This window comes from Schistocerca gregaria, chromosome 3, assembly GCF_023897955.1.
Source record: "Schistocerca gregaria isolate iqSchGreg1 chromosome 3, iqSchGreg1.2, whole genome shotgun sequence".
Taxonomy (NCBI): Eukaryota; Metazoa; Arthropoda; class Insecta; order Orthoptera; family Acrididae; genus Schistocerca; species Schistocerca gregaria.
Genome location: NC_064922.1, coordinates 33,996,763 through 34,005,351, shown reverse-complemented (window position 1 = coordinate 34,005,351; position 8,589 = coordinate 33,996,763). Strand labels below are relative to the sequence as shown.

At 54.5% G+C, this 8,589-nt stretch overlaps 1 non-coding gene across 1 annotated transcript; it reads right to left on the bottom strand.

Annotated features, from left to right (window-relative positions):
• Positions 1–4,363: 4,363 nt before the first annotated feature.
• Positions 4,364–4,436, bottom strand: Trnak-cuu (transfer RNA lysine (anticodon CUU)). Its single transcript has one exon. It is a non-coding gene; the product is annotated as a tRNA-Lys (tRNA).
• Between the last annotated feature and the right edge of the window lie 4,153 nt (positions 4,437–8,589).

Below are 8,589 nucleotides of genomic sequence, written 5' to 3'. Positions count from 1 at the left end.
AGGGAAGGAAGCGGTGCCGGTGGAGATGCTGGTGGATGCGGCGGGTTAGAATGGATTCCAGGACCTTGCTGAAGACCGAGGTGAGGCTTATAGGACGGTAGGAGGAGACAGCGGAAGGTGGTTTATCGGGTTTGAGGAACATCAGGATCCGGGTGGTTTTCCACAGGTCGGGGTAGAAGCCGGTGGACAAGACCACATTGTACAGCCTGGCCAGGGTGGAGAGGAAGGGGGCGGGAGCTTCACGGAGGTGACGGTAAGTAACACGGTCGTGACCAGGAGCAGTGTTGCGTTTGGTGCGGAGTATATCGATGATGTCTTGAGTAGTTATAGTGGTATTGAGTTCAGTGTGTGTAATGTTGTCCAAGTACTGGAAGCCAGGAGCTAGTGGAGGGATAGAGGTGTCAGTTCGATCGCGGACATCGGGGAAGAGGGAATAATCGAACTGGGGATCGTCAGGGATGGTAAAGACATCGGTGAGGTAGGAGGCAAAATGGTTGGCCTTACTAAGGTTGTCAGGAAAGGGATTGTCATTATGAAGGAGAGGATAGTAAGGGGGGGGGGTTTGATCCAGTAAGGCGGCGGAAGGCTGACCAGTATTTGGACGAGTTAATAGGTAGGGTAGCATTAAGACGGGTGCATGTCTGTCGCCAGTCCCGGCGTTTCTTAGCCGCGAGCAAGTTCCGGATGTTTCTGTGGAGTTGCCGGTGGCGTTGTAGTGTGTCCCGGTCATGCGTGTGGAGGAAGGCACGGTAGAGACGACGGGATTCTCGAAGGAGGAGGACGGCCTGTGGGGGTAAAGTGGGACGGTGCGGGTGGATGGCGACGGTAGGGATGTGGGCCTCCACGGCCTCAGACAAGGTCTGCTGGAGAAAGGATGCGGCATGGGTTATGTCATGTGGGCGGTGGTAGGTGAGTGGGTGGCTATCGACTCGGGTAGTAAGGGTATCCCGGTATGCATTCCAGTCGGCAGGGAGTAATCATGGTCATCCTTGGGGGGAGGGTCAAGGCGAGGATCGGGACGGGGGCGACGACCGTCTGATAAAGGTAAGAAGGACAGGGAGATGGTCACTGCCAATAGAGTCGAGGACGTCCACCGCTATGCGGCCAAGGAGGTTGGGAGAGGCTATGACGACATCGGGTGTGGTATTGGATTCAGGGCGGGTGTGTTGGGGAAGAGGAAGGACATCTCCTTGGATGGTGGCGAGGAACCGATGCCACCGCCGTAACTTGGTGGCGGAGCGACTATGGATATTGAGATCTGCGGCAATCACGTAGGAGGAGAAGGTACGGTCGATGTGGGAAAGGAAGTCAAAAGGAATAGGGGCAGAGGGGCGGACATAGATGGTGGCGCAGGTAACGGTGAGGCCGGGGAAGAATGGACTAAGGATCAGGTGTTCCGTGGGGTTGGGAAGGAGGGGTTGGAGCCAAACAGGGATCTGGTGATGGTGGCCAATGGCAACTCCGCCACGCGCTATCGGGAGGGGGTTGTCAGAGCGGTGAAGGAGGTAGGGCGAGGTATGGACAGTATGGTGGGGCTGGAGAAATGTTTCGTTTAGGAGGAAGGCATCCACGCGGTGGGTGGTGAGGGTATGCATAAGGAGATTCTTGTTGACAGGAAGGGAACGGATGTTGTTAAACAGGATACGTTGCTGTCGCGCCATAGTGGGAATTTAGACGAGGGTGTCGAGACGGGAGAAGGTAAAATGGGCCTGGTTATGGGAGTAGGTGGCGTAAGTGTTGAGCTGGAAGACGGAACGGGCAGCAAGGGATATCTGCTGGAGGGTGTGAGGGCGCTGAAAGGGGTGGATGTTCTGAAGGACAATGGTTACAAAGCGGATGATGTCCTCAGCTGTGGGGGGGGACGGAGGGAATTGCCGTGAGGAGTGGGGGCATCCAAGGGGCGGACAGGGACAGTGAGTTCAGGAGCGGAGGGAGGGGGTCGGGCCTTGCACCTTTGGGAGTTGGTTGGGTGTTGGAGGTTACAGGTGTTACAGGAGGGGGGGGACTGAAGGTTGGGGCACTGCCGGAGGAAGTGTGCTTCTTTGCAGTGCGGGCAGACGGGGGCCTCGCGGCACTCAGATGTAGGATGTGCATTATAGCGCAAGCACCTCTGGCAGCGGATGGACTGTGGAGGGGAGCGGGAGGGGTCGACCTTATAACAGCGGTTGAAAAGGAGGGCACCCTCCTTGAGGAGGAGGTCTATGGAGGGAGCATGCTCGGAAAACACCCGCATGAGGCGGGTGGGGCCGGCTGGATTGTGAATCTGGCGGACAGCTCGAACCTCTAGATAGGGATGGGCCTACAGCTCCGCCAACACCTCCTCCTCCGTGATCATCGGGCTAAGCCGAGTGATCACGGCAGTGAGGGTCGGTGGGCGACGGGGCGGCTGGGGTTGTCGGGATGAGGAGGGGGAGGGAGCAGGGGCAAGGGAGGCATGGGGACCAAACCGGGTGAGGGGAATGCGGGAGAGGATGTCGGAGTGGAGGGTGGGGCTGGGGGATGTGATCAGGACGGAGTCCCGACGGGGGGTGAGAATGGAGATCGGGGCTCCGGGGAAGTGCTGGCGGAGGAGAAGGGTAAGATTGCGGGCCTCCAGGAGAGAGGGATCAGGGTGAGAAAGGAGGTACCTGTAGGAGGGGGAGGTAGAGGAGGGAGTAGATAGGGCAGGTGGGGTGGTATCCATGGCATCCTGGGGGGTTGGAGGGGGGAGAGTCTGCGACTTCTTGGGAGCAGAAGAGGCTGGGGTGCCGCTGGGACGTTTCACAGCGGGAGAGGGATGGGAAGAGGTGTGGGGGATGGGGACGACCGGGAGATGGCGGGAGATGGCAGGTCCCACCGGCGGTGCAGGCACTGGTGGTGGTGCTGGTGCTGGCGCTGGAGCTGGAGCTGGCGCCACAGAAGATGCAGTGGCAGTGGTTGGCACTGGCGATGGCGAGGGCGATGGTGATGGTGATGGTGATGACGATGATGATGGTGTGGCGTGGGTGGTGGCCCGACGGGCAACAACCCTGGCGGGGGTGGCATGAGTTACATGTGGGAGGGGAGGGAATGGGTCACGTGAGGCATGGGGGGTAGGAACAGGGGAGGGAGCAACAAAAGGAGCGGGGGTGGGAAGAGTGAGGAGGGGGGGAATATATGGGGGAGGCGGTGATTGAGCACAGCACGTGATGGTGGTGGCAGCAAGTGAGGGGGACGTGTACACGATTGCAGTGGTAGTGGCGGTAGTTGTGGGGGTTGTCATGGTGAGAGGATAAGTGGGAGAGGGGAAAAGAGGGAAAATAACAGGGGACAGTCAAAGGACAAAGACAAGAGACTGACGAAGAGGAAGGGTAAGACGTAAGCAGAGACGACAGAACGAAGGACGGGCAGGGAGCGGCGGCGGCGGCGGCGACGGCGGCGGTCGGCAACAGCAGCAGCGGCAGGAACCGGATACGGTAGCGGCAACCGGCGTCGGCGTCGGCGGGAGACCGGCGGCGGCGGCGGCGGCGGCGGCGGGAACCGGCGGCGGCGTCGGCGGCGAGCAGCGGCAGCGGCGGCAGGAACCAGATGCGGCGCCGGCGGCGGCGGCGTCGGCGGCGGTCGGCAACAGCAGCAGCGGCAGGAACCGGATACGATGGCGGCCACCGGCGTCGGCGGCGGCGGCGGTGGGAACCGGCGGCGGCGGCAGCGGCGGCTGGGACCAACGGCGGCAAAGGCTCGGGACAACGGCAGCTGCAGCGATCACTGAAACTCCTAGCACTTCGATATTAACGACAATAATATCGAAGGGCGCAACCCTCTCGAGTTACGCCGAAGATCGATGCCGTACTGCTTTGGCAAATGCTTTATCTGCGCCATTCGCCTTAATCACATCTGAGAGTAATTCTTAATAATACGCCTGTCGCTAATTGTTCCTCATCACAGATACTGTTTGCTATACGGCCACGATGCGCAACTGATTTCCAAGATTCGTCTTCCTCCTGTGAGGATGGAACTCACGAACCCTGGTTTACTAGACCAATGCTCTACCACTGAGCTAAACAGGCGCCGCCTAGCGGCACTTTTGCGTACTTCGTCCGTACGGTCGTCTGAATCATCAGACTTCAGCTGACAACACTTCATATTTTCGACTAATATTTGCAGCTATGGCGACGCATTACTGCTTGGCTACACATCTGACACGTAGCCGATGTTTTCTCCAAACAAAACCACCTGCACTTCAGAACATGACTTTCACACATGTCTACAAAATCACCTTCACCTTCAAATACAGTTTTCTTGCGACTGATGGAGACATAGGCAAATTTTAAAGTTGCTATTTCCATTACATTACGGTAAACAGAAAATCGGTAATTTACATCTACAGCGGAAAAAAATTCCGTTCCGCCCAGCGTAGGGCTCGAACCCACGACCCTGTGAATAAGAGTCCCATGCTCTACCGACTGAGCTATCCGTGCTGCCTCGTTGGATACTTGCTGGGAAGCAGATCACACTGTACTCGTTTGGGTTGGGTGGTCCCATAAAGAATCTCTCCATGCTGCCTAATGTTTTCCTAACGTCACACTCGTCACGTACTTCACTTTTATTTCATAATCATTTCTGAGAGGTAAAGGAATTGCATGACAATCTGCAGAGCTGGGGGCTTCAAAATTAACACACATACTTGATGTGACTCAAAAGCCGAACGAGTTACTTTCCGACGTTGTTTTAGATGTGCAAGTGCCAGTCAAAACTCGCGGTGAGGGCACTCTGCCGACCATTTCGCTAGTTAACACCGGTTTTGTTGTGTGTGTTTTAGGCTCAAGACCATCTCCAAGCACAGAATGGTCAACAGCAACATTCAGACGGTTTCGTACTGCTCAATTGCTACATTAAAACGGTATGTTTCTTTTTCAGAACTGGAAAAACACGACCGTGACAGGATTCTAACCTGCAATCTTCGGATCCGAAGTCCGACGCCTTATCCAATATGCCACACGGTCACTGACGACCAAGTACAACTTATATACGAATCATCTCGAAACGCTCACGCCCCTGAGGAATTGTGTTTTCGTTCCACACAGCCACTGCCCCTTACTCTTTCCCACCCATTCGTTACATTCAACCTCTTACGAGACCGACCAAACATAGACAGGAAAACAAGACCACACACTTTGCGCATTCGGAATCGATGGCAGGGTGTCCCTCGCCGCATTTGCTACGATGGCCATTTGCTACTTCTGCAGAAGCGGCGACGACGACGATGACCGCGAGAGGCTCTGAGATTTGTGAGAAATACATCTATAAAATGTAATTCAGATTGTCTCGTCCCACCTTGTGCCGTACTTTTTTTTTTTTTTTTCCTTTATTGTCATTTTATACCTACAAAGGTAGGCCGGCAGCGGCCTAATATGCCGCTCTTCGGCCACAAGAAACATACAAGAGATAAAAACAGGAAGACATAATCTCAAAACACAGACATGGAGGACAAAAATCAGAAGACAACAGAGAATAAAAAGAAATGAAGTCGTTCACCGACGCAGCACTGTTTCAGTTTTAAAAAGACGGGCAGCACAGCACGGAACAGAGAACACTAGCACAGGTGAACGGTGGAGCAGAAAACGAAGAAACACTCGAGGCACAGACGGGACGAAAGACACGGACACTGCGGAGATGGTCTTCGGCGCTTGCAGGGGCACTGTCCACACCGAAAAGCTGGGGGCCTGCCAAGGGAAAAAACAGGGGGAGGGAAGGAGGGAGGGTGAGATAGGATGCCAGGGAGGAGGAGGGGAGAAAACGAAAAGAGGGGGGTGGAAGCCCAGGGAGAGGGGGAGGGGAGGTAAGGATGGAAGGAGGGAGAGAGGGAGGGAGAGAAGGGAGAGAGGGTGCCCACAGGAAAATGAGTGGAGAGGGGAAGGCAAGGCTCAAAGTTGGTAGGAGGGGTAGATGGAGGGGAGGAGGGCATCATCCGGGAGGGGGAGTCGGCGGAAGCCACCTTGGGAGAGGGTGTGGAGAGTGTGAAGATGGAGAGCAGGTGGGATACAGGAGTACAGGCGCGGCAGTGGGTTGGGATGGGAGAGGATGGAAGAGACAAGCGGGTGGGGAGGATCAAGCTTGCGGGAGGTGTAGAGGATCCGTATCCGTTGGAGGAAGAGGAGGAGGTGTGGGAAGGGGATGAGGTCATAGAGTAGCCGCGTGGGGGAAGGGAGGCGGATGCGATAGTCGAGGCGGAGTGCATGCCGTTCAAGGATTTGAAGAGATTTGTAAAAGGTAGGCGGGGCAGAGATCCAGGCGGGATGGGCATAACAGAGGATAGGGCGGATGAGAGATTTATAGGTGTGGAGGACGGTGGAGGGGTCCAGACCCCATGTGCGGCCAGAAAGGAGCTTCAGGAGGTGGAGTCGGGAGCGTGCCTTGGCTTGGATTGTCCGGAGATGAGGGGTCCAGGAGAGGCGACGGTCAAGGGTGACGCCAAGGTACTTGAGGGTGGGTGTGAGGTTAATAGGACGGCCATAAATGGTAAGATAGAAATCAAGGAGACGGAAGGAAGGGGTGGTTTTGCCTACGATGATTGCCTGGGTCTTGGAAGGATTGACCTTGAGCAACCACTGGTTACACCAAGAGGTGAACCGGTCAAGATGGGATTGGAGAAGGTGTTGGGAGCGTTGCAGGGTGGGGGCAAGGGCAAGGAAGGCGGTGTCATCGGCGTACTGGAGAAGGTGAAGGGGGGGTGCAGGTGGAGGCATGTCCGCCGTATAAAGAAGGTAAAGAAGAGGGGAAAGGACGGAACCTTGGGGCACACCGGCAGAGGGGTAGAAGGTGTAGGAATCAGTGTTGTGGAGAGTGACATAGGAAGGGCGGTGGGAAATGAAGGAGGCGATCAGACGGACGTAGTTAATAGGAAGAGCAAAGGTTTGGAGCTTTAAGAGGAGACCAGAATGCCACACTCGGTCATAGGCGCGTTCAAGGTCAAGGGAGAGGATTATGGCGGAGCGACGGGAGTTGAGTTGTTCGGAGAGGAGGTGAGTGAGGTGAAGGAGAAGGTCATCGGCAGAGAAGGATGGTCGAAAGCCACATTGGGTGGAGGGAAGGAAGCGGTGCCGGTGGAGATGCTGGTGGATGCGGCGGGTTAGAATGGATTCCAGGACCTTGCTGAAGACCGAGGTAAGGCTTATAGGACGGTAGGAGGAGACAGCGGAAGGTGGGTTATCGGGTTTGAGGAACATCAGGATCCGGGAGGTTTTCCACAGTTCGGGGTAGAAGCCGGTGGACAAGACCACATTGTACAGCCTGGCCAGGGTGGAGAGGAAGGGGGCGGGAGCTTCACGGAGGTGACGGTAAGTAACACGGTCGTGACCAGGAGCAGTGTTGCGTTTGGTGCGGAGTATATCGATGATGTCTTGAGTAGTTATAGGGGTATTGAGTTCAGTGTGTGTAATGTTGTCCAAGTACTGGAAGCCAGGAGCTAGTGGAGGGATAGAGGTGTCAGTTCGATCGCGGACATCGGGGAAGAGGGAATAATCGAACTGGGGATCGTCAGGGAGTGCCGTACTGCTTTGGCAAATGCTTTATCTGCGCCATTCGCCTTAATCACATCGGATTGTAATTCTTAATAATACGCCTGTCGCTAATTGTTCCTCATCACAGATACTGTTTGCTATACGGCCACGACGTGCAACTGATTTTCAAGATTCGTCTTCCTCCTGTGAGGATGGAACTCACGACCCCTGGTTTACTAGACCAATGCTCTACCACTGAGCTAAACAGGCGCCGCCTAGCGGCACTTTTGCGTACTTCGTCCGTACGGTCGTCTGAATCATCAGACTTCAGCTGACAACATTTCATATTTTCGACTAATATTTGCAGCTATGGCGACCCATTACTGCTTGGCTACACATCTGACATGTAGCCGATGTTCTCTCCAAACAAAACCACCTGCACTTCAGAACATGACTTTTACACATGTCTACAAAATCACCTTCACCTTCAAATACAGTTTTCTTGGGACTGATGGAGATGTAGGCAAATTTTAAAGTTGCTATTTCCATTACATCACGTTAATCAGAAAATCGGTAATTAACATCTGCAGCGGAAAAAAATTCCGTTCCGCGCAGCGTAGGGTGGAACCAACGACCCTATGAATAAGAGACTCATGCTCTACCGACTGAGCTAGCCGTGCTGCCTCGTTGGATACCTGCTGGGTAGCAGATCACACAGTACTCATTTGGGTTGGTTTTTCCCATACAGAATCACTCCATGCTGCCTAATGTTTTCCTAACGTCACACTCGTCACGTACTTCACTTTTATTTCATAATCATTTCTGAGAGGTAAAGGAATTGCATGACAATCTGCAGAGCTAGCGGCGTCAAAATTAACACACATACTTGATATGACTCAAAAGCCGAACGAGTTACTTCCCGACGTTGTTTTAGATGTGCAAGTGCCAGTCAAAACTCGCGGTGAGGGCACTCTGCCGACCATTTCGCTAGTTAACACCGGTTTTGTTGTGTGTGTTTTAGGCTCAAGACCATCTCCAAGCACAGAATGGTCAACAGCAACATTCAGACGGTTTCGTACTGCTCAATTGCTACATTAAAACGGTATGTTTCTTTTTCAGAACTGGAAAAACA